This window comes from Lactuca virosa, chromosome 8 (genome assembly GCF_052849685.1).
Source record: "Lactuca virosa cultivar CGN04683 chromosome 8, Lactuca_virosa_CGN04683_v6, whole genome shotgun sequence".
NCBI classification, from domain to species: domain Eukaryota; kingdom Viridiplantae; phylum Streptophyta; class Magnoliopsida; order Asterales; family Asteraceae; genus Lactuca; species Lactuca virosa.
In genome coordinates, this window is record NC_136433.1 from 173,280,352 (window position 1) to 173,307,097 (window position 26,746).

The 26,746-nt window shown below is 35.8% G+C and overlaps 1 pseudogene; it reads right to left on the reverse strand.

Moving 5' to 3' along the window:
* Positions 1–24,083: 24,083 nt before the first annotated feature.
* LOC145132881 (UPF0481 protein At3g47200-like) lies at positions 24,084–25,647 on the reverse strand (annotated as a pseudogene).
* Between the last annotated feature and the right edge of the window lie 1,099 nt (positions 25,648–26,746).

Below are 26,746 nucleotides of genomic sequence, written 5' to 3' on the forward strand. Positions count from 1 at the left end.
AAACATGCTCAACCATCTTTGTTTCATAAAATATAACAATGCCCGATTCCAGCTATTTGTTGATCAACAACAATCTTTTTCTGAAAAATCTTTTCTAAAAATTCCCTAATATTTATCCAGATTGGTTACAAACTTCAAACCACTTACACCAGTCAAAATAATTAACATTCAGTCCAATGTCATAAGTTCAAATCCAAGTCCAAGGGAATCTTTTGACAGCCAAGTATTTTTCCTAAACACAATATTCAATTAAACTATAAACACAATTATATACAAACTTCTTAATTATATTTTTTACAAATAAAGCTCATGGCTTTCTTTGAAATCCGTGTAACGGGCTTCCAACCAACACATCCAAATCAAATGACCTTAGTGTGCTAGATTTAAAGAGATCCCTCGGGTTTACTTGCCCGAACCTCAAAGGCCACAGATTAGCTTTATTTGCTATTATTAAGTTCATGACTTTCTATGGAACCCATGTAACGAATTTTCAACTCAATCAGTCCCAAACAATTTAGCTTTAGGCGATTAGGTGTAAAACACCCCTCAGAGTTTACTTGTTCGAATCCCAAAGGTCACAGATTAACTTAATAATAGTTTTTTTTTTTTTTTTTTTTTTTTTTTTTTTTTTTTTTTAAGAATTCAAATACAAATATCTAAGTTAACACATAACACTCTTATTAATTAATTAATTAATTTATTTGACCAATTTCTTTATATTTTCGTCCTTGACTTTTCTATTGTGGGACATCTCACGGTCTATTACCGTGAGGACTTCTAAGACATTTTTCAGGGGACTAAAGGTTAACATGCAAAGACCTGTAAGTATAGTTGAAAGCTATGTCCCCAAGCAGGGTATATAAAAGGGAATGAGTAGAAAGGACTTTTTAGAGCGCTGGAAGGCTCGGGACATTGAAATTTTGCATTTTTTTTATTTGGCATTTTAAGTTCAATTGAGCACTTACTACTCATAAGACCAGTCATATGTCCCAAAGAATTAACTCATACCTGCTGTTATGCTCCAATGTTGACAATCTTCTCACTTTCTGTTTTGCACAAGTAGCTTCGGGAGGTGTGTTCGTGTGCGATTAACTTGCTTTTAGATTTTCAATAAAAAGAGCAAGTTTAATCTCAAGGCACATGACTCATTTACCAGCTCAACTGTTTCGAAAAGATTCGGTTTGACGTAACCCTCATTGATTTGACTTATTTGCTTATTGCTGCTGAATCATCGATGATTTGGCGCACTGGTCAAGAAAATTTGCCTGGAAAATTAATGTCCCATCCTTCTATGCGAAATGGAAACATTGGAAGTCCAGGAAAGTTTTCTCTACGCAAGAGAAAGGTTGAATTGGAGATAGTCCTGTGTACCATCCCAAAAGAATCCATATGTTTCTACTGCCAAAAGAGGGGGCATCGGTTAAGAAGCTGCCCTGACTACCTGAGAGATCTAAGAGATGGGAGAGTCAAGATGTATGACTCCACTTCAGGTAAAATCCACTATCTAACTCTATTAAGTTCCTTTTTAGATTCTTAATAGATGATGTGATAAGATTGCATTTGGTGTTTTGTAGGATCGAAGAAAAAGGAAGCTTAAAAGAAAGAAGTGAGCTGAATCTGGTCATGAAGAAATGGATTTCGATCGCATGATTCAAAGATCATATTTTTAGCTGCTACTTTAGAGTTAGGACAGATTGCTAAATAATTTTAACATAGTTTTCATCTGTAATCGCATTGTAAGGACAAGATTTTTCCGCAATAAAATAAAATTTGATTTTGTCTTATTTATGTTTCCTTGCGATGGATTTTATGAAAATTGGTGTTTGAATGTTTCTATTGTTAGCAATATTGTGAATGGATTTGATTCTTAGTTATGTTATTTGTGGTAGTGTTAGAAATTTACCAAATAAGGAAAGATTCTCATCGCCCAAGTTTCAATTGGACAGAAACTTGGAATCATGCAACTGGTATTATGTGATGAATGAGAACCTTCGTATTTGGGAAATTGAGACTAATTCCTTGTTCACATAAGTATGTGAGTCAAGTGAAGGACTAGGAGATCTGGTACACAATGTTGTGCACTGGTCGAGTCCACCACAAAGAACGATAAAATATTCATCATGATTTGCTAAAAGAATAGTAAATGTGGTTATACTTAAAAGATTAAGTATGATTCTGAATCATTGGAAAAGTTTCAATGAATAGCAGAACGAATAAGAAGAATCAAGTAAGCAGAAATATAAAAGTTTCTCCAATCTGAAAAGATGGGAGAGTACTTAACTATCTGTTTTATGATTAACTTAGTGATTATATAACTGTATCAAAATGTTTTTCTTAATCTTGCACGTTTGAAATTGTGACTTGATAAGGACCTACACTACCTCTTGAATATTTGTTTTGTCAAGAAATGTTTCTTGACAAGAGAATCTTATATGTCAAGAGGTTAGTGGGAGTCTAAATGATCTTGAAAAGTTTCAAGAACTAATCAAGGGTAAACCTATTGTTAAACACTAGCACACGACTTGAGGTTTGTAACCTATCGTGTTGACACATTTTTGTTTCTGTGCCATTCCAGTTTAAGTCAACTATGCATATGAGTTCTATGAGTTCTCAAATGATTGCATAGAGGCAAGGCATCTTGATCAATGGAAAGTACATTGATAGGTAGGGGCGAACTGCTAAAAGACTTGGAAGAAATGGTGGGACCCTTGATGACAAGAAATAAAGAATGAACAACTTCTGTCCATAAGAGTTTGGATATGTCACAAACATTATCTTATGATTATGGTTATGAAAAATTCACATGGATAGGAACACATACACCATAAAATCTAAGTGTCATAAGGTCTCTCTCTTTCATGAAAATGATTGTGAGGAAACGCTTTCACTAGGAAGATTTTAAAGAGATAGCGATTATGTAAATTTCACTCTCAAATTCGATTATGACTACCACATCCCTCTTCATAGTTCGAATTGTGAGATTTGGCAATTAGTTTGAACATTCGAGACTTATTGCTATAAGTTCTGGAATTGTTTAGACACACATGTGAGCTATCTAAGGAAAGATTAGAAGCTTAGATAAAAGATTGTCGAAGCGTATCGTATTAGAAATATGATCTTTGGAAATCAATAAGTATTGTTTTCTAGAAGCAGATTTCTGAATACATGTCGAAGTTAGTGGGAGCATAAGTGTTATGCTGGTAAGGATATAATCATCATGTTAGTGGGAGCATGATTATTATTTTAAGTATTGCAAGTTAGCAATGTTAATTATAGAAAACAACAGTTTCACTTTGCAAAGTTGCAGGGGTTGAAAAATTGTTTTGCTATAACTAATGGAGAGAATATTATACTTCGTTTCAAAATCTAAGAGCTTGGAGCGAGAAATTTTAATCAAATTTAGTCAAAGGACATATATGAATGTTATGTTGAAAAGATTCAACATAAAGGAATTCTATATATGGCAATATTATAGCAAGAAATTGGTAAAGTATCACATTTTCATTGTGAATCGTGTCCCATACGCTTCAGGTATAGGACCGATTGCATATGCTGTAATATTTGAACGTTCCAAATTTTCCAAATGCCTAGGGAGTTAAGAGGGAAAAAGGACTAGAACCAGATTTGACTAAAACAATTAAACAACTGTCAAGGACAATCTAAGGTTCGCTGAGGATTGGTCGGTTGTGAGTTGTTGGAAGTATAGTAATGAATGGACCATAATGACATTATTATGATTAGATATGATTCTATTAATAATGACTTGTCATATGGAAAATATGGAAATGTTTCCATATTGGGAGTTGAACGTTAAAAATTTATGTCTAGATTAGAAACTTTTATGCAAGAAGGATGTTCAAAGAAATGTACTTTGAATGTGAGACTTCATATCTATGAAATTGTCTTGTAGCAATCTCCAATAGAACACTTTGTAATTTCATTGGCAAAGTTTTGGTAACTTTTGTGCAAAAAGATTACAAAAATGATCATTGCATAAAATGTTAGAATCTAACATATTCTAGTAGTGGCGAGAATTTTGTGTTCTTACACTAACGATAAGGATTAGGGATTGTGAAACGAGCATCATTAGAAATGTTTTCAATTGATATATTTCACAAAGTATGGACCATAGGTAAAGAGAGTGTGGATGCTTGGTACATGGGACAACGAATGTGTAATCAATATGGTGACTAAATAAAAGGGGTTTTTATTTATACTCAAAAGTTTGGGCCATATTGGATTCCATTATTATTGTGTTTCACTTTGCATGTTTTGACTTCCCGAATAATAGGATTATTCAAACCATCCACAGTCGCTCATACTTTTGGAAGTAGGTATGAAAGAAGACTGTCATGAATTGGCTTGTAGAATGTCTAAAGTATATTAGATAGGGGTGTAAACGAGTCGAGCCGAGCTCGAGCTCGATTCGAGCCTTCAACTGAAGCTCGAGCTCGGCTCGTGAACAATTTAGTGGGCTCGCGAGCCTAATATATATATATATATATATATATATATATATATATATATATATATATATATATATATAGACACACACACACACACAAACACACACACACGCACACACACACACACACACATATATATATATATATATATATATATATATATATATATATATATATATATATATATATATATATATATATATATATATATATATATATAAGCTCGTTTAGGCTCGCGGGCCCATTAATTGAAGCTCGGCTCGAGCTCGTTTAATAAACGAGCCTCATATTTAGGCTCGAGCTCGGCTCGGGCTCGTTTAACTTGATCTCGAGTCGATCCCGAGTAGCTCACGAGTAGCTCGGCTCACTTACACCCTTAGTATTATACATAGCAAAAGTTTGCTACAACGTTCATGAGTGCTTATGAATTAAGATTTGAGCATTGGATTAAACCCACGCTCACTTGGATCGCTTCATGGATTTTATCACGAGTGATTGGTGAGACGATAATATCTTATATTCTTGAAACCGAGACATGTGAGTTGTAATTTACAAGTCGGTTGCATATTGATAATATGTAAACGCACCAGTAACTTGGTGTAATAAAACATATTGTTGTGTGTGATTTGATGAGTAGGTACAGGCAAGCGTTGAGTCGAAGTTTATCCGTTCCTTTTACCCAGTGTGGGATAAAAGCGATATCTGTGGGCCCCTCGATGATTTAGTGATGACATCCTAAGCGCTTGGCCAATCCGGGACTAAGTTGATGTGTTCAATTGTAGTCTGTTGTCAGTCGTTAAAAATTGAAAATCAGGAAACAACACATGAATAGAGAATATGATTAAAATCCATGTCTCAGTTCATACGATATCTATAATGGAGGAATATATGATCCCTTATCTAAAGGACAGGTTACTGATAAGATCAGAGTTCGACAGCGTCTTTGAGAAGCTACGATTGCTAATCGGATTGTACTTGCACTATAGTTACTAGACTTATCCAAGTCGGAGACTGTTGGATTAGTGTCTAAGCCCGTAATTATTTTGGTATGTACTTGACCCGGTTGTGCATGGGCCTTTTGGGTTGCCTTCACCAAAGCAACTTGATAGGATGATTTATGAAGAGAAAGGTCATTATGATTTATTAATATATTATAAGAATAATATATTAAAGGAGAAATCATATTGTTTAATTAATATTAGACAAGAATTAATTAAGAATTAATTCTGTGGCTAAAAGAGATTAATTAAATAAAGGGGAATGATATTGCAATTATATGATAGTTGTAAATTGGGCTATGGATTCCTAATGGAAAGGGGATTGAAGGAAATCTATGGGAAGCCCATATGATTTTCATCCAAGGGCTTTCCAAGGGAACTCCGTGGGTTGCTTAAGGCCTAAGCAGAGAATTAGGGTTTCTCCTGAAACCCTAGCAGCCCACACTAGTATATATAGACCCCTAAGGCTCCCAAAAACATGTGGAAGTAATCCCTAAGGGTTCTTAGACGTTTTGGTCCCTCTCATCCTCTCTCCTCTTCATCATTCTCTTGCTCTTGGTGTTTGTGAGCCATTAGAGGTGTGACACATGTGACACTAAGCTTCTTTAAGATCAAAGAAATATTGTAACCATTGAAAGGTAAGATCTAAACCCTAATTCATATGTTAATTCGATTATTGTATGCTAGATCTAGGGTTTATAAGCTTTTGATGATTATTACATGTTCATTAGACAAACTAGATCCAAAATCTTTAGGGTTTTGCATGTACACCATAGGATTGTTGTAGTGCTCAAAACCTATCAAGAATTGCATGCTAGAATGTAGGTTAAGAATCTTCAGGAATTATATGATAAAATTACCTGATGTATGATGCCTGATAGCCTAAGAGAATTTCTTATTATACTTTATGGAACTGACATTATTATTGTAGTTGCTTAGTGGATGAATCGTAGTTGTATATAACTAAGATTTTATAGCATGAGAATGTATGATTCAGCTTTATTTCATGTTCCTTGTGTGGTTGTGGGCTTAGGGTAGAATCAGGTATTCGACTGTCTATCGACTCCATTGTTATGTATGATTAGTATACATGAGTGGCTGTAAGGTTAGTGGAAGTTTCATGAGTGAGTGTGGGTTGTAGTAGGGCAGCTTGAGGAATGATTAGCCACTCTTGAGAAAGTGAGTATAGGATGTGTATGTATCCTAGTATCTTGGCTTTCTAGCTGGGTGGTCTGCGACGACCCTCTGAGACAAATACGGATAGGTGTGTAAGGTAGTATGGGCCCGTACTAATGAAAGCATAGGACTTGTATTCATATCAGGGAAATCATGAACCCCAAAGATGTAGTAATCCCTTGATGATGTTATAGTATGATTTATGGCTTTACTTATGTATTCTGATTGTTTTTTAGTATGGCAATCACTAGAGGTTCTAGATCAGGAGCTAGCAGCCTAGAGAGGCCAGGATCGATGGACGATGATATTCGTGAGATGATCACCACCCAGGTGACTGTGGCTATTCTGGAGGCGATCCCAGAGTTATTTGGGTCTATTAACATCACCATGATCGAGATGTTTGACGAGCACTATGGTGCCGTATTCGAGGCTGCTGCTGCTGCAGCTAATGCAACCAGAGGACTCCAGGGAAGAGGTGTTGGATTAGGTGTCTAAGTTCATAACTATTTCTGGAATGTACTTGACCCGCTTGACATGGTCCATTTGGGTTGCATGGCATTGCAACACTCGGATAGACAAAATGAGAGAAAGGACACTTACGGTTTATTAATATATTATAAGTTCTAATATATTAATAATAGTATTTAATTAGTATTGATGAAGAATTAATTTAGAATTAATTTGGTAATCAAAAGGAGACTAATTAAATATATGGGGTTGATTGTGTAAATCATCCATTTTTTATAGTGGGCTAATGATCCATGGTTTATATGAATTGGGCTAAAACCCATAGAGTGCTCCATGGATAGTCCATGGAGGTTATAAACCCATGGATCATAGAATATGAAAAGCCATGTCAATTAGGGTTTACATGTTGTAACCCTACTTGTGACACAACTATAAAAGGACCCCATGGGCTACCAAAATCGACACTATGTGTAGAACAAGAGGGCTAGCCGATTTTGAGTTATAGTGTACTTCTCTCAAAGTTATTCCAAGAGTTGTGGTGTTGTGTGAAACATTTGAGGCATCACACTTGAGGTGCTAGGCTCACAAGGTTCTCAAGGAATCCAAGCAACAAGAAAGGTATGTTCTCCTACTAGCTTTAATGTTTCAAAGTTCCCCATGCCATGCTAGTTAGTTTAAGAACCTTGGAAAATCAAATTTTCATGTATCTTAGTAAAACATAGATCCAAGTTTTCTAGGGTTACATGTACACCTTAGGAGTGTTAGAATGCTCAAAACCCTTCAGTGGTATCAGAGCCTAGGCTTGTTTTCTTGATACTTGATGCAAATTGTTGAAGAAACTCAAAAAATATGCATTCTGCTAAGTGAACTCACTGAGTCCATGGCGTGACTCGACGAGTCCATGCATATTCATGCACTCGGCGAGTAGGAGGCCTTGAGTGCAGTTTTTTGAGTTTTGCTGCTGGAAATGGACTAGAATCATTACCCTAAACTGTTTTGGACTTATAAAACATGTTTTTGATATGGTAATGATTATGCTAATCCATTTACAATGGTTATTATCAAAATTTCAAGTTTTATATGTGTTTATATGATTTTTGAAATTGTTGATATGGATGTTTATATGCTTATGAGTTTAGTTAGATCATAGGAATTATTTGCGAAATGTTTATAAGTTAATTCTTGATCATTATGTGTTTTAATGGAATGCATAATTTGTCTTGAAGTTATAGATTACCAAAAGTCAATCTTTTAAAGTCCATTAAAGAAACACATAGGTTACATAAAATGAAAAGTCTCTCATTTTAATAAACCATTAACTCATAAGTTATGAAAGATGAAAAGTTTTGAATAGTTACAAAACTTGCCCTCAAGTTTTGGAACATGTAAAGTCACCTTAGAAAACTTTAGTTCCAACCCCTAGAATTTTAAAAGTTAAAATTCAACCCTTATACTTTATAGTATTATAAGTTAATAATATATATATATATATATATATATATATATATATATATATATATATATATATATATATATATATATATATATAAGATCAAGTCGTTTTGCCGTTAGTAGGCCTCATTCACGAAACCGATCTATAACGGGGGGGGGGGGGGGGGGGGGGGGGGTTAAGGTTGTTGCCTATAAAATGGTAGCTTAATGGGTGTCCACTCTCACCCACCGCTTCTTTGACTGGTGGAGGGTCGTTAGCCGAACGGGTAGGACAATGACTTTAATCCTCATTAAAAGTATGATGGTTATAAAGTAACTAAATGTTTTTATAAATTCTCAATCTTAGTTACTTAAGGAAAATGTGAATATGGTGCTAACCCATGAAATTACACTTTGCACTTTGCTTAAGTCGTTAGTGGAGCGTGTGTGGTTAACCGACACACTAACCTAGACTTAACAAGGTAGGCAAAGGATGGCTTGAGGTTTATTATAGATTCGTGGAGCGCGTGTGGTTAAACGGCACATCAGTTAGGTGATAAACATTAAGAGTACCAAGTAATTTGCATGGTTAATTCACACCTTGTTCTGTGATCCTCGGCATCCCAGTCACAAAACTTGAAGGGCACAATCGAGATTGAAAGAATGCATTGAAAAGTTCAATGAATCTCAAAAGAATCTAGGAGTTTCAAAACCAATTAAAACCTAATAGTTTATTTCGTTTTTCGTGGTGGAAATTGGTGAATCGTCATTCACCTACCTTCAAATATTTTATAACTTGGATTACGGCATCCTTCTTCTAAGTTATAAAATATTGTGTTGGGTCCTAGCCTTAATGCTACATTTGAGTGTCTTATTAAGGACCATCTTTATATCTTATCAAAACTTGTCCTTCTTTCTTTTTAGATGTCTTCCAACAATGCTGCTTCTGGCTCAAACCCTAATGGCTCCTTCTCTCTCATGAACCTTTGTGGCAGAGTCATCTTCGATGGTTCCAAGTTTATGGATTGGATCCAGAACATCAGGATGGTCACTCGTTACGAGGACAAGGAATATGTCCTCGACAAGGAGCTTAAGAAACTTGATGAGTCGTCTGCTACTCTTGAGGAGATCGTTGAATTTCGGACTCATGAGAGAGATGTCACCAAAGTGGCATGTATCATGTTGGCCACGATGACAGCCAAGCTTGGATTACGACACAGTTTCATAACACATTATTTCCTAATAATCTATTTCGTTTTTCATGGTGGAAATTGGTCAATCGTCATTCACCAAGCTTGTATCATGTTGGCCACAATGACAGCCGAGTTCCAAAAGTCCTATGAGGACTACTACCCTTTTGAGATGCACCAGGATTTGATGGACTGCTACCATCAGAGTGCTCGTCAAGAGCGGTATGACATCATCTACTCCATGATAACAACCCGGATGAAGGATGGTGAACCTATCACAGGCCACATGCAGAAAATGCAAAGGTATGTGGACCGTTTGCTGAAGCTAAATGTGAACTTCCCTTAGGAGTTGGCAATTGACATCATTTTGCACTCCTTACCTTCGTGTTATGATCAATTCTGAATGACATATCACATGAACAAGGAGGAAGTTACACTCAACAAACTTCAAGGACTTTTGAAGACCGCTGAAAGTGGTCTTAAAGGTAAATCGGTTGTTACCACTCCTACTCCTACCGCGGCATGAAACGAACCTTGTTGGTAGTGAAGCTCGACTGATCATGAAATGAACCATGTCCAACAAGGTTCGATTTCGCCTCTCAGTCACACCATTCAACTGCGGTGTCCTAGGAGGTGTCAATTGTGAGACAATCCCACATTCCTTAAGATAGTCAAGGAACTCTGTACTAAGGTACTCACCACCTCGATCAGATCAAAGCATCTTAATGTTCCTGCCCAACTGATTCTCCACTTCCTGTTTAAACTCTTTGAACTTTTCAAAAGTTTCCGACTTATGCTTGATTAAGTAGACATATCCATATCTACTATAATCATCAGTAAAAGTCACATAGAAGCGGTTAGCATCCCTTGTGGCTGTTCTGAAGGGTCCACACACATCAGTGTGTACAAGATCTAACAAACCTTCACCCCTAGCACAAGTACCAGTGAAGGGTGACTTTGTCATTTTCTCAAGCAAACAAGATTCACAACTATCATCCGACTCCTCTTCATGGTTAGCAGAAGGAGTGACGAAACCTTTCTTGGTTCCGCTTGAAGAGGAGCCATCAAGAGACTTTCCCTTGGTACCCTTTGAAGGGCTCTTCATCTTCTTCCCTTTACCTTGCCCAATTGCCAAGACAGGGGCCGCGGTAGGAGTAGGAGTAGTAACAACCGACTTACCTTTAAGACCACTTTCTGCGGTCTTCAAAAGTCCCTGAAGCTTGCTGAGTGTGACTTCCTCCTTGTTTATGTGGTATGTCATTCAGAATTGATCAAAACAAGAAGGTAAGGAGTGAAAAATGATGTCAATTGCCAACTCCTCGGGGAAGTTCACATTTAGCTTCAGCAAACGGTCCACATACCTTTTCATTTTCTGCATGTAGCCTGTGATGGTTTCACCATCCTTCATTCGGGTTGTTATCATGGAGGAGATGATTCCATACCGCTCTTGACGAGCAATCTGATGGTAGCGGTCCATCAAATCCTGGTGCATCTCAAAAGGGTAGTAGTCCTCATAGGACTTTTGGAACTCGACTGTCATTGTGGCCAACATGATACATGCCACTTTGGTAGCATCTCTCTCATGTGCCTGGTATTCAGCGATCTCCTTAGGAGTAGCAGACGACTCAAGTTCCTTAAGCTCCTTGTCGAGGACATATTCCTTGTCCTCATACCGAGTGACCATCCTAATGTTCCTGATCTAATACATAAAGTTGGATCCATCAAAGATGACTCTCCCACAAAGGTTCATGAGAGAGAAGGAACCAGTAGGGTTTGAGCCAGAAGCAGCATTGTTGGAAGACATTTGAAAAGAAGAAAGACAAGTTTAGATTAGATATAAAGATAATCCTTAATAAGACACCCAAATGTAATATTAAGGCTAGGACCAACACAATATTTTATAACTTAGAAGAGGGATGCCGTAATCCAAGCTATAAAATATTTGAAGGTAGGTGAATGATGATTGACCAATTTCCACCATGAAAAACGAAATAGATTATTAGGTTTTAATTGGTTTTGAAACTCCTAGATTCTTTGATATTCATTGAACTTTTCAATGGCATGTTTCAATCTCGAGTGTGCCCTTCAAGTTTTGTGAATGGGATGCCGAGGATCACAAAACAAGGTGTGAAGTAACCTTGCAAATTACTTGGTGCTCTTAATGTTTATCACTCAATCGATGTGCCGGTTAACCATAAGTGCTCCACTGAACTATGATAAACCTTAAGCCACCCTTTGCCTACCTTGTTAAGTCCAGGTTAGTGTGCCGGTTAACCACACACGCTCCACTAACGACTTAATCAAAGTGAAAAGTGTAATTGCATGGGTTAGCACCTTATTCACATTTTCCTAAAGTAACTAAGATTGGAAATTTATAAAAAACATTTAGTTACTTTACATTCATCATAATTTTAATGAGGATTAAAGTCATTGTCCTCCCCGTTCAGCTAACGACCCTCCACCAGTCAAGGAAGCGGTAGGTGAGGGTAGACACCCATTAAGCTGCCATTTTATAGGCAGCAAACTTATACCCCAATTAGACCGACTTCGTGAATGAGGTCTACTAACGGTAAAATGTCTTGTTCTTATACATATATAATAATTATTAAACTTATAATATTATAAAGTATAAGGGTTGAATTTTAACTTTTAAAATTTTAGGGGTTGGAACTAAAGTTTTTTTAAAGTGACTTTACATGTTCCAAAACGTGAGGGCAAGTTTTGTAACTTTCAAAATTTTTCATCTTTCATAACTTATGAGTTAATGGTTTATTAAAATGAGAGACTTTTCATTTTATGTAACCTATGTGTTTCTTTAATGGACTTTAATAGAGTGACTTTTGGTAATCCATAACTTGAGGACAAATTATGGATTTCATTAAAACACATAATAATCAAGAATTAAACTAACAAGCACGTTGCAAATAATTCCTATGATCTTCTAAACTCATAAGAGTATGAATATTCATATCAACAATTTCAAGACTCATAAAAAACACATATAAGACTTGAAATTTTGATAATAGCTATTGAAAATGCATTAGCATAGCCATTACACCATCTAAAACAAGTTTTATAAGACCTAAACAGTTTAGGGTAATGTTTCTAGTCCATTTCCAGCAGCAAAACTCGAAATTCTGCATTCAGGGGCTCCTACTCGTTGAGTGAAAGAACCTACTCGAAGAGTAGGGTGAATTATCACATGGACTTGTCGAGTCCCCCCATGGACTCGGCGAGTTCATGTCGCAGAATATAGAAAACTTGAGTTTTTTCAACAATTTGCATCAAGTATCAAGAAAACAAGCCTAGGCTCTGATACCACTAAAGGGTTTTGAGCATTCTAACACTCCTATGGTGTACATGCAATCCTAGAAACCTTGGATCTATGTTTTACTATGATACATGCAAATTTAATTTCCAAGGTTCATAACCTATCTAGCATAGCATGGGGAACTTTTAAACATAAATGCTAGATGTAGAACATACATTATGTTGTTTGGATTCCTTGAAAACCTTGTGAGCCTAGCACCTCAACTGTGATGCCTCAAATGTCTCACAGAACACCACAATACTTGGAATAACCTTGAGAGAAGTTCACTAACACCTCAAAATCGGCTAGCCCTCTTTTTTGCTTGTACAAGTGCCAATTTTGATAGACAAGGGGTCTTTATATAGTTGTGACACAAGTAGGGTTACACCATGTAAACCCTAATTGTCATGGATTTACATATTCCATGATCCATGGTTTTGTAACCTCCATGGACTATCGATGGAGCACCTTATGGGTTTTAGCCCAATCCATACAAACCATGACTCATTAGCCCACTATACAAGAATATATGATTTACACAATCAACCCCATATATTTAATTAGTCTCTTTTTGATCACTTAATTAATTCCAAATTAATTCTTTGATCAATACTAGTTAAATAATATTATTAATATATTAGAACTTATAATATATTAATAAACCTTAAGTGTCCTTTCTCTCATTTTGATCTATCCAAGTATTGTAATGCCATGCAACCCAAATTAACCATGCCAATCAGGTCAATTACATACTTGAAATAGTTATGGACTTAGATACCTTATCCAACAATCCCCTCACAAAGGGACTCGGTAGGGTTAAGCATCTTCAACATGTGAGGCGCATAGGGCTAGAGGATGATATTAGATTTAAAAATTAGATAACTTTGAAATTTGTAAAGTGTAATTGACATATGATGATAAATAAAAGTTGTTGTTTATTTATAAGTAAAGTGTTGCTATCTTCTGTCAATCGTTTACTATCATTTCATTTTGCATGTTTTGACTTCCAGAATAATTATGTTATGGTATATCATATTATTCAAATTCTCCACATTCGGTCATATGTTGGAAGTAGATATGAATAAAGACTGTCATGAAGCTGGCTTGTAGATGTATAAATTGTTGGACATAGAAAGACTTGCTACAGCATTTATGAGTACTCATAAGTTCTGAGTATTGGATTCAACCCACGCTCACTTGTATCACTTCATGGAATTTATCTCGAGTGATCGTGAGACGGTAATATCATATAAGTCTTCAAACCTAGAGATATTAGTTGTTGACTATGAGTTGGTTATCCATTGATTGTACGAAAATGCATTGGTAACTCGATGTTATAAAATGTGCCTTTGTGTATAATTCAACAAGTAGTGGAACAAGCATATGAGTCAAAGTTTATCTGTTCCTTCTTGGATTAGAAGCGATATCTGGACCCCTCGATGATTTTGTTGTGACCTATGTACCGGGCCCGGTCAGAAATAAATTGATGTGTTCGATTAAGTTCTATGTCAAAAAAATCGGAAATCGGGAAACAAACTGCTGGACAATAAGTAAGACATTGTTCCATGTATTTGTCCATCAGATATCTAGAATAGAGGATTATATGATCACTTATCTTAAATGGCGTATCATCATCATCTCAATTCCGCGAGACCTTGAAAGAGCTACGATTGTTGATTGGTTCCTAAAGTCATTCTTGCAGTTATAGTTATTAGACTTATCTAAGTGGGAGACTGTTGGATTACGTGTCTAAGTTCATAACTATTTCTGGAATGTACTTGACCCGGTTAGCATGGTCCATTTGGGTTGCATGGCATTGCAACACTTGGATAGAAAAAATGAGAGAAAGGACACTTAAGGTTTATTAATATATTATAAGTTTTAATATATTAATAATATTATTTAATTAGTATTGATCAAGAATTAATTTAGAATTAATTTGGTGATAAAAAACATACTAATTAAATATATGGGGTTGATTGTGTAAATCATCCATTCTTTTATAGTGGGCTAATGATCCATGGTTTATATGAATTGGGCTAAAACCCATAGAGTGCTCCATGGATAGTCCATGGAGGTTATAAACCCATGGATCATGGAATATGAAAATCCGTGTCAATTAGGGTTTACATGTTGTAACCCTACTTGTGACACAACTATAAAAGGACCCCATGGGCTACCAAAATTGGCACTATGTGTAGAACAAGAGGGCTAGCCGATTTTGAGTGATAGTGCACTTCTCTCAAAGTTATTCCAAGAGTTGTGGTGTTGTGTGAAACATTTGAGGCATCACACTTGAGGTGCTAGGCTCACAAGGTTCTCAAGGAATCCAAGCAACAAGAAAGGTATGTTCTCCTACTAGCTTTAATGTTTCAAAGTTTCCCATGCCATGCTAGTTAGGTTAAGAACCTTGGAAAATCAAATTTGCATGTATCTTAGTAAAACATAGATCCAAGGTTTCTAGGGTTGCATGTACACCGTAGGAGTGTTAGAATGCTCAAAACCCTTCAAGAGGGTCATTTTAGTACCGGGACTTCAGCAACACGAAGCCCCTAGAGTTTGACGGGGTCAAGGACCTGATCATTTCTATGAGGTGGTTATCAAATGTGGAGGGTTGTTTCTTCACGTGCTCGTGCCCGGAGGACTAGAAGGTCATGTGCGTCCTGAACCTTCTTCACTTGGGGTTCTGAGATAGGAGAGGGTTTATGCCAAGTTTTCCTAGTGCGAGTTCTGGTTATGAGAGGTCCAGTTTCTGGGACACCTCATCAATCAAAATGAGATTCTGGTCGATCTGGCCAAGATTAAGGCAGTGATGTAGTGAGAGGTCCCAAAGTCCCCATCTGAGATTCAGAGTTTTCATTATCAGAGATTTATCTAGGATTTCTCTAAGATTTTTGTTCCTCTGACCTACCTGATGAAGAAAGGTGTGGATTTCCATTGGGGGCCTGAGCAGCAAGTTGCCTTTGAGACTTTGATGAGGAAGTTATATGAGGCACAATATTGACCCTCCCTGAGGGTGTTGAGGATTTTCTGGTATTTTGTGATGCATTGATCACAGGTTTGGGGAGGTTCTCATGCAGGGAGGTACAATCATTGCTTATGCATCCAGGCAGTTGAAGTCTCATGAGGTTAGGTATCCGACTCATGACTTGGATTTGGGGGCTATGGTTTTTTCCCTCAAGATTTGGCGACATTACCTTTATGGGGTACGATGTACCATCTACACGGATAACAAGAGTTTAAGAGACCTCATGTATCTGCCAAAATTGAACACGAGACGGCATAGGTGGCTTGACGTGCTCAAGGATTATGACTATGAGATTTTGTATCATCCAAGGAAGGCCAATGTGGTCGCCGATGCTTTGAGCCATAAGTGGCTAATACTCTTGACCGAGAGCACTATTTGAGGATGACCATCAACTCTCTATTTCTTGATTTGATCAGGGAGGCTCGAGACAAGGTGGTCAAGATGGAAAGTTGGAAGAATTAGAGGATCCAAGGTGAGATTGATAGATTTGCTACCGATAGTCGCGGGCTTTTGACCCAGTGCGGTCGAGTTTGGGTTCCATTTTCTAGATGAGTTCGGCAAATAGTACTGAAGGAGGCCCATAAGTCTAGTTTCTCGATCCACCCTGGATCTACCAAGATGTATCGGGATCTGAGACTTAGTTACTACTGTCCAAGCATGAAGCGGGAGATCGCATGGTATTTTGAGAGATGCCTGACCTGCCGAATGGTTAAGGCTGAGCACCAGAGGCCGCATGGCAAGTTACAGCCCTTGGAGGTTCCCATGTGGAAATGGGAACATATCACTATGTAATTCATCACTAAGTTGCCGAGGACGGCCAAGGGATTCGATGCAATTTGGATTATCGTGGATCGGTTAAGCAAGAGTGCCCATTTTCTCGCCATCCGATAGAGCTATTCAGCCGAGAAATTGATTGTGTATGTGTGCGGGATCGTTGCTCGCCACGGTGTCCCGGTGTCTATCATCTCTGAACGTGATATGCAATTTACTTCCCGATTTTGGCGGAAGTTCCAGGAGGAGTTGTGTACGAGACTACATTTCAGCACTGCTTATCACCCTTAGACCGACGGTCAGAGAGAGCGGACCATTCAAATGCTTGAGGATATGCTGTTAGCTTGTGTTATTGATTTTGGTGGGAGTTGGGAATCCTACCTTCCCCTAGCTGAGTTTTCCTACAACAACAATAACTATCATTCTATTATCGGTGCACCGCCGTTCGAGCTTCTCTATGGAAGGAAGTGTTGTACACTAGTTTGTTAGGGTGAGGTCGGCTACAGGGTCATGGGTAGGACCGAGGTGGTCTTTCAGAAAACGAAGCATATTCATCATATTATGCAGATATTATAGACCCAGAGTCTACAGAAGAGTTATGCCGACCAACGTCGGCCTGAGATAGAGTTCCAGGTCGGAGATATGGTTTTATTGAAGGTATCACCCTGGAAGGGTGTTATACGCTTCAGGAATAGGGGAAAGCTAGGTCCCCCATTTATTGGACCATTCCAAGGAGTGGCTAGGGTAGGCAAGGTATCCTACCGCTTGGATTTTCCCGTGGAGTTTAGCTAGATTCACAACACCTTCAATGTTTCTCGGCTTCAGAAGTGTATGGTTGACGATTCAGTGGTAGCTCCCTTGGACGACATTCAAGTCGATGAGAGCCTGAATTATGTGGAGAGTACGATGACTATTTTGGATAAGAAGACAAATGCCTTGCGCAACAAGGTGGTACCTTTGGTCAAAGTACAGTGGCAACATCAGAAGGGTTCTCAGTGGACGTGGGAACCTAAGGCAGAGATGCACAAGCATTACCCAGATTTATTCGTAGCGTCGGACTTTGAGGATGAAGTCTGATTCAAGTGGGGGAGAATTGTAACACCCAGTTCCAGGCAAGCACCATTTTGGAGATTCTGATTTAGTTTTAATGTTTAAACCTTAGTCATGACGTGAGCATTAAGGTGTTACGACGTGACCCCAGTTGGAAGAAACGTGCATGTCTTCGCTTCTCACGACGTGAGCCCTTATGGCTCACGACATGAGACCTGGCTGCAAGGAACCCTAACTTTGAGTTATTTATTTTGTATTTAAAGGAAGTGAGGGCTAGGGTTAGCCCACCCTTAGCCCCTATCATTTCCTAATACTCCCCTTTGAAACCCTAACATCCCATAGTCGAGTTAAGCTCATTTGTGGTGATTTCTAGCAAAGAAGGAGAAGAGGAAGGACACTAGTACTCCATATCAGCATTCAAGCCTCACCATCATTCATCTTCACACCTTCTGGACCCTTGTGAGTTTCCAAGTTCAATTATTTATGAGTTAATAAGCTTAGATCTAGGTTTTTATGCATTATCTTTCATATATAAGATGATTTAGTGTTTAGGATCCATAAAGTTGCCAATTTTATTGATCTCCAGTGTCCATTTGATGAAATAAGTGTTGGATCTGAAGTATGGTTGGGTTTTGAGACTCTTGCATAAGCTTATAACGCCATTTCTTCCTTTTTGTACCCTAGTTTGTGTTTAAGACATGTATTGGACATGCATGTCCAAAAGTCACGATCTTTATGATGTTCTGAAGTACATAAGACATTTTGGAAGTTTTGGTTGCTTAATTGTCTAAAAGGATTAAGAGCTTAATGCATCAATTGGTTCAGAACACTTCTCACGACATGAGCATATGTCTCACGACATGAGATTGGAATGTCCCTATTATCTTGTCTTATTAGGTCACGACATGACCACTAGATGGTCACAATGTGACGGCTAGCTATGTGACTTTTGAGTGAGGATTTTGACCATTGACCATTGACTAAGTTTAACTTTAGGCCAAATAGAGTGATTTGAGTATTAGATTGAGTCTTGGTCCCTGTTTGTGGTATAGATGACCTGTAGAGTTGGTATTTGGAGCAGCATTCAGTTCAACTATCTATTGAATATTGAGGTGAGTTTTCCTCACTATGTTCGTGGGTCGAAAGCACCAATGCCGGCCCGCTAGGTTATGCATCCTGGTATATGGTATGATGCTATGTTGATAATATGTTAGTCTGGTAGATCTATATGATTTCTTGTATTCTCTAGTTATATGTTAGATTGGTAGATCTGTATGATTACTCGTACTTGCTGGCTTTTGGTTATCGTTGTATATGTCGACATGTTATTGTTTTGTTGGGTTGAGGCGGTGCTGCTTGGTGCTGAAGGACAAGATACTCGGGCGGTCCAGTTGACACTGTAGGCCCAAGGGAGCAGTCCAACCTTATGTTGTAGGCTTGGGAGCGATCCAAACTATTGTAGACCTTGCGAGGCGGGCTAGTAGATTGTAGGCTCGGTAGAGTGGTCCAGACACCCTGTAGGCCTTGTGAGTCAGTCCAGGCAGACTGTAGGCTGGTGTATATGTATGCATTGTATATGGTTGAATGTGGTGTATTTTGGGGGAACTCACTAAGCTTTGACTTACAATTTGATTTTATGGTTTCATGTATTTCAGAGGATAGAGGCAACGCGATGGCGTGATTGTACGCATCTTCCTGGATTGTTATATGATTTATGATTTTGGGATACTTTGATTCATGTTTAGGGTTTTGAGAAACAATGTTTTGATGTAACTTATGGATTTTGGAATGATTTGAAAATATAAAAATAATCACGATTTTTGGGATGTTACAGCTCTTGTCGTCGGTGTAAATGCATTCAATCAGCATGGAAAAGTTAGTTTCACTTTGGGTGACCCCCTCCGAAGTCTTCGTATCGGGTGGTCCAAAGAAGACAATATTGTGGTACGTGTGAATCATTTGAAAACACGAATAAGTGTATGTCTTCTTCTAGGAGCTTAAATAACGGGACTCGATCCTCTGTCAACACATAAGGGCTATGTTTTTGTATGAAGCAATTGGAAAAACGAACTAGTTAGACCAAAGAGAATACGAGTACGAGGTTTGATGGCTGCCTTAATTCTATATTAAGTGATTATTATCTAATATTTCCTTTGAAGTATAGAAATACAAAATACATATAAGGAAATAATCAAGATGACATTAACGTTCTAGACATCACAATGATAACAGAATGCATATGATGGAGTAGACAAAAGTGAAACTAATTATCGATGGTGATTGGGTGCATTTCTTCCTGCGACAAAAACGATGGGGTAGAGGAGGACAAAATAGTATTTTTAAAGTGATAACAGAATCAAGATGACATTAACGTTCTAGACATCAAAATGATAACAGAATGCAAAAGATGGAGTAGACAAAAGTGAAACTAATTATCGATTGTGATTGAGTGCATTTCTTCCTGCGACAAAAGCGATGGGGTGGAGGAGGACAATGTTGGGGAATTCGAATTAGGGTTCTGGGAAATCTGGATAACAAACAGGAATTGTGTAAACACTTTCCTTCTTTGATATTTCGACCCTATATGCCTTGGGTATCACGAAATCCAATCTGGATAATTCCTGATGTAGCAATTCAGATTTTAGGCATAAAATCAGAATCAATTTTGAAGAAGATGAAGAGAGAGCGTTCGCGTTTTTTATGTGTTTCAAACAGGCGTCGTTCTGCCAGACTTATCCAACAACGGATAAATTAAAACGGTTTTCATCTTTCAAGAATGAAAAATTTGACCTTGTACTGTCTTAAAATATTTAGTAAATACAAGTGTGCACTCCCGCACCTCCTAACTTGTATTATAACTAAAACATTATTCTTGAAACACTTGTTAAGTCCATTACACTAAAATATAGTTGGTGATAAAATCACTAACATACAAAATAGTATTTTTTAAAGTCATGGGGAACGTCCGAGTTAAAAAAAATGAAGGTTTGAATGTGCACGCTACCCTAAATCACAGGGATCATTCATATAATTTACTCTAAAATAATTGATAAAACAAGTTTAGTTGTAGAGAAAAGGAAAAAAAATTGTATATATATATATATATATATATATATATATATATATATAATAAGGAAAAGTGACTAAAATAAAAATTTTAAACAACTTCGGTGACTAATGGTATCTTAAACAAAATATAATGACTAAAATAAAACACCCACAAAAGTTCAATGGTTAATTATAACCTTAACGAAGTTATTCTATGTTATAAACAAGCTATCACCGATTATAGTGACTAAAAAAATAAACAAGTTTAGTGTCCAATTATAACTCGGAAAAATTCAGCGACTAAAAATGACATAACCCTTTATATTTATGATAATAAGAAATGTTACATGGTTTTCTAACAAGTTTCATTTGTTCCCTAAAACTATATATGGCCACTATTGGTGCATATAAGTATGTTATTTTGGATATAAATGAACAACTATTATGCTTAAAAATAAAGTATATCACTTATATTAATAGCCAAAATAAAATACGTTGCTATTCAGTTTTACTTTCAGTACCAAAATGTAGTTTATTTATTAACTTGATCTTATCCCATTAAAAATATAATGAATGGAATAGGTTATTATCATATATAATACAAGTCAATGATACATAGAGTAACTAAAAAAATATTACTACATTGCTAAATGATTAAAAACATCAAGTGGTGAAATTTACCAACCAACTTTAGAAATCCAAACCTCTTAGTTTAAGTTTTCTCCTCAAAAGTCCTTTGAAAAAGTCAAAATTGCAACATATGGAATTGATATTCGGATGGGACGAGTGTGTTCAAAATTTGTAGACATCTATCTATATTCTTTTATTAGATGTGAGACTTATGTATTAAATGGGTTAATTTAAAAAAAATTAAATATAAATGTCAAAATATTTGAGAAGTTTGAATTTATAAGAAAATAAGAAAAATAATGAATTATTATAATAGAAATGTTTTTTATCTTTTAAATTTAAACAATAATTTAAATAAAGAAAAGAAACTAATGAGCTTTAATTTTGGGAATTCTGAAATTAAAATGTAAGTTTATTAGTGAAATTAATATCCATTTATTACTACATTTATTGCAATTATTATGTAGAATTTAATAAAATAGAAAAACTAATAAAATAACATGTGGAAAAAAAATAATTCAAAACAACCACAAAATGACATTTGACAAATTGAATGAAAGTGTGACAAGTGGCAAAAAAAAACTTTCATTTATTAGAGAAGTTTTTTTTATTTATTTTATACAACTTTTTGAAAAAAAAAGTTAATATTTTCTAAAACAAAATAAATTTTTAATAAATAAAACTAAAAGAACAATATATAAAATCAAAAAGTATCTTGCTCTAAAAGTAAAAATACATTAAAAACTAGAATAACTAATAGTTATATTTGCTTGAATTTTCCGTTGGTGCCTTAAAAACGCTTGAGTTGTTGCAGCGTAAGATTCGAATGGGACGGTGTTAAAAATTTGTAGATCGCTAAGCATTTCTTTGTCATGTCGATGTGTAGTTTTGAACTAGATTTTTTTTGAAGAAAATTAAGATGGTCGTCAAGATTTTGCAAAAGTACTTGCACGCCATCTGTATCAACAACACTTTTTACTGATGACAATGTCTCCCTTTTTTTATTTGTCCCTTCGCATCAGGCGTCAAAAGGTGACTTCAAATGGGATTGATCAATGCCTCCTACCCAATCTCCTCATGTAGGTATATTCAGATTTTCTTCAATATTTTAAACTGAAAATGGTGTCTAGTTGGTTTGTTTCATTGATCATTGAAAGTATGAAGTTATAACATCTTACTTCGAAAGTAGGATGCTATAACACCTTACCTATGGAAGTAAGATTTTATAACTTATACCATTTTCACATGATATAACACCGGGGTTTAAATCATCAAACATACCCTCTTCCAGATTTCAATTTTATATGTTTGAGATACTTGAGGTATTTGTTATAGGCTTTCTTTGAAGAGTAAATGATTAATTTCTTATACACATCCGCCTTAGCTTTATGGTTATCTTGCTTAAAGGATTAATTTCTTATACACATTCTCAATCCTATCAGAAGTTCAGCAATCATTAGTTTTGATAGCTTGTTCTACTCAAAACATTCTCATTTTTTTGTAATTCATTCAACAGGTACTAGTTCATTAAACTTCATTTAAAGTTTCTATTTTTCTGTTATTTTTATATTTTTTCTTTTGAACCGGAAAATATAAATATATAATCTACTCTTAAACTAACACCTAAATTTCATCTATGTCTACGACGGGACTTGAACTCTCGACCTCAAAGAGGGAGGACGCCACCTAATACCGTTGAGCTAGAAGCCTTTTGGATATGCTAGTTAGCCTGGAATAACATATTTCATTTTAGTCTATACCTTTCTTTTTCACTCATAATATTTACTTATGTTAGAAAATATCAAATTTCATATATATATATATATATATATATATATTACTTTTGTTAATGAGCAGGAAGGCTATGAAGTTCCCACATGAACAAAAATGAATGTTAAAAGTGGGCAGAAATTAAGGAAGAAAACAGGGAAGTCAACTCTAATCCAATCCAATTAGCAAGAGAGCAATTTGAAAATGCTGCAAAATTAGAAAATGATCTTGTATCTTATTAAGCATTTTGGAAGATATTTTTGTCTTAAATATTGATAATATTCTTATAAGACAAGTTAAATTTTAATACAAGTAATGTTTTTGTGTTTTCCATTTATTATTTTAATTGTTATTTTATTTTATATTCCATTTAAATTTATAAAAACATTTCTACCAAATTTACAAATATAAATGCTTTTATTTTAGCAATTACATAATGTCATGAAAATGTGCCACAAAAAGCAAAAGTGTTATAGTGGCATAAAAAATGTCACTAAAACCCAAGAGGGTTGTAGCGACACAACAAAAAAGTGTCACTAAAGGTCTTTAGTAGTATTTTTCCACTGAGTCGAGGGGTCTTTAGTGGCATTTTTTTTGTTTTAATTAGTGATACTTTTTCTATGCCAGTAAATCAAATGTCATTTATTTTGTTGCGGATGATCAATCACATAAATATAATTTTCGCATAATCGTAAATCTAAGAATAATTGTAATGAGAAGTATTTACTGCTTGCCAGAAATTGCAAATGGACACCACAAACAAGCAGTGAAAATTTCGTCCCAAATTGCTAATTTATAACAAGATACACGGACTCATGCACAACTGATAGAATACAAGATAGATGATTACATATATAAAATGAAAGCAAGTATATATGGGATTATGTGGCCTTGATGGTAAAGATGGTCTGAATGATGGTAAGAGCAAACAAGATGATTCCAGCAAGTAGAGCTATGATATTCCATGGACTATTGAAATAAGTACGCCTCAACCATGCAACATTTTTTGGCCAGTAACTATTGCAGTGACTATCCAATATTTTCCACTGTTGGCTATAAAAGAAATGTACAGGAGTAACTTCTTTGCATATAGTGTTCAACATACTAACTGCCTGATCATCTGAACCGAAATTGTTGAGAAGGACTTTGGATCTTAATTACCAACGTGGCAACATCCTTTTGAGTATTGACTAGCATATCCATGGCTATGAGATATGATGTAACGAAATTACAACTAAGAGAGGACTGCTCATATGCCATGAGGTTCCTTTAAAGCAACTCAGAGTAATCATGAAGTTGTAATACAGGAATTCTAAAAGTAGGCTTACCCCAAAACCAGAAAAGCCACGGGAACCTACGAAATTTCACTTCCATGGCCATCGACCATTTTGCATTTCTGTTAGGCTCAAACTTTACCCCTGCCATATCTAGTTCTGCTGCAGATGGGATTATTGAACTAGGCAAATCTGATGAAATATTGCATGGTGACCTGTAACGTTCATGAAGAAGGCCAAGAATATGATCAGGACTGGTATCCGTACCAATAATATTATTGCCTGATCCTGAACCTCAATAGATGTCGATGAAATCTAGAACAGGTAAGATGAACTTACTAAGAGAAGCTTGATCAGACCCTAATTTAAAAATAGTACACTGATATATGTCATTAAGGACAAAGAAAGGAATTTGGTTTTCTAGTATGAGTAGGTCAAATAGTACAGGTTGTTGAAGAAGCATGTTTCCCATAATTTGTCGGCCTTTTGAAAAATTGTTGATGAATTCGAGTATGAAACAACCATCCATAACCATCATTTTGGCAAGGTCAACGTCACCATAAGTACTCATCATCCCCGCATAACATGCCCTGATTCTGTCTATTAAATCATTTACCTTGTGCACACATGCTTGCAATGTCTCTTCTGTTGGGGTATCTAAACGATGCAATAAATCATGCACACAAGAAGCTTTATATCTTTCAAATTCTTGCAGTTTTTTATCTTCTCTGTGAAGAGGTCCAATAAAGACAACTCTAGGGTTGAAAGAACTTGGGCTGAGTTCACGAAAGACCCTAGGTACCATGTAAATAGATGGTGGAAGTTGGTAGCTACGATTCTTTTCATTTTCTACACAATCAAGAAGACTTTGGACAGTGCTTTGAATGATATCTACATCTCCAAGCTCCACTTCCACATATTCCATTCAAAATGTTAGTTGAATTCAACTGAAATAATTAACCAAGTTATTATCAGCGAAAACTGAAGAGAATATATTACTAAGGAAAGGTTCAAGAACTACTTGGCAGACGAATGAAATGTATAATTAGTACTACATTCACTTTAAATTCTATGGTGGGTATATAAAGACGAATAACAGATAAGGATTCTCCTAATTGATACACGGTAGAAAGAAAAAAAAGTTATATTGAGTAATTGATAACCATTGTCCTCAAGTTGCACCTAAATTGCCATTTGATTTGGTGTGCCATGATAACTAAGAGGCCCCACTATGGCATTATAAAAATAAAAAATAAAGTGAATTTCATATATGCCTAAATAGCAAAATATCATATTTGCCCATATTTTATATATATATATATATATATATATATATATATATATATATATATATATATATATATATATATATATATATATATATATATATCAAGGTTCTAAATAACGTGAGGCGTGACTTGGCGGCAAGGTAAAAGTTAAGTCATGACAAGCCATGGCGAGTCATGGCGTTTTTCAAGGCGTGACTATTTTCTATATATTACAAGAGATAAATCATATAATTATTGATTTTTATCAAGTATATCAAGTTTTTAGAAGTGTTATATTAATATTTAATATAAAAAGTTAACAAAACTCAATTATTTTAGTCCCGATAAAAAAAATCTAAAAAAAAAAAAACAAAAAAAACTCGCGCCTTGAAAAAAACTCGCGCCATATCGCGATAAGGCGCCTTGACACGTTATTTGGGCGTCACGCTTAACAAACCCGCCTTGGACGTTTTCGTAACGGCTACACCATGCCTCACGCCATGGCACGCCTTGAGGCGCGCCATGACGCGTTTTTTAGAACCATGATATATATATATATATATATATATATATATATATATATATATATATATATATATATATATATATATATATATATATATATATATATATATATATAAAGAGAGAGAGAGAGAGAGAGAGAGAGAGAGAGAAAAAGAGAGAACTTGGTTCAAGTATTCTAACTAATTATTGTGTGAAGGTAGGAATAAATGTGGACCAATCAAAATTAAATAAATAATTAAATCATTAAATAATTAAATAAGGGTAATTTAGTAATTTGATTAATAACTTCCACAAATACTCCTTATAATCATGGTATTGATAGATTGACTTTTAACCTAATTTC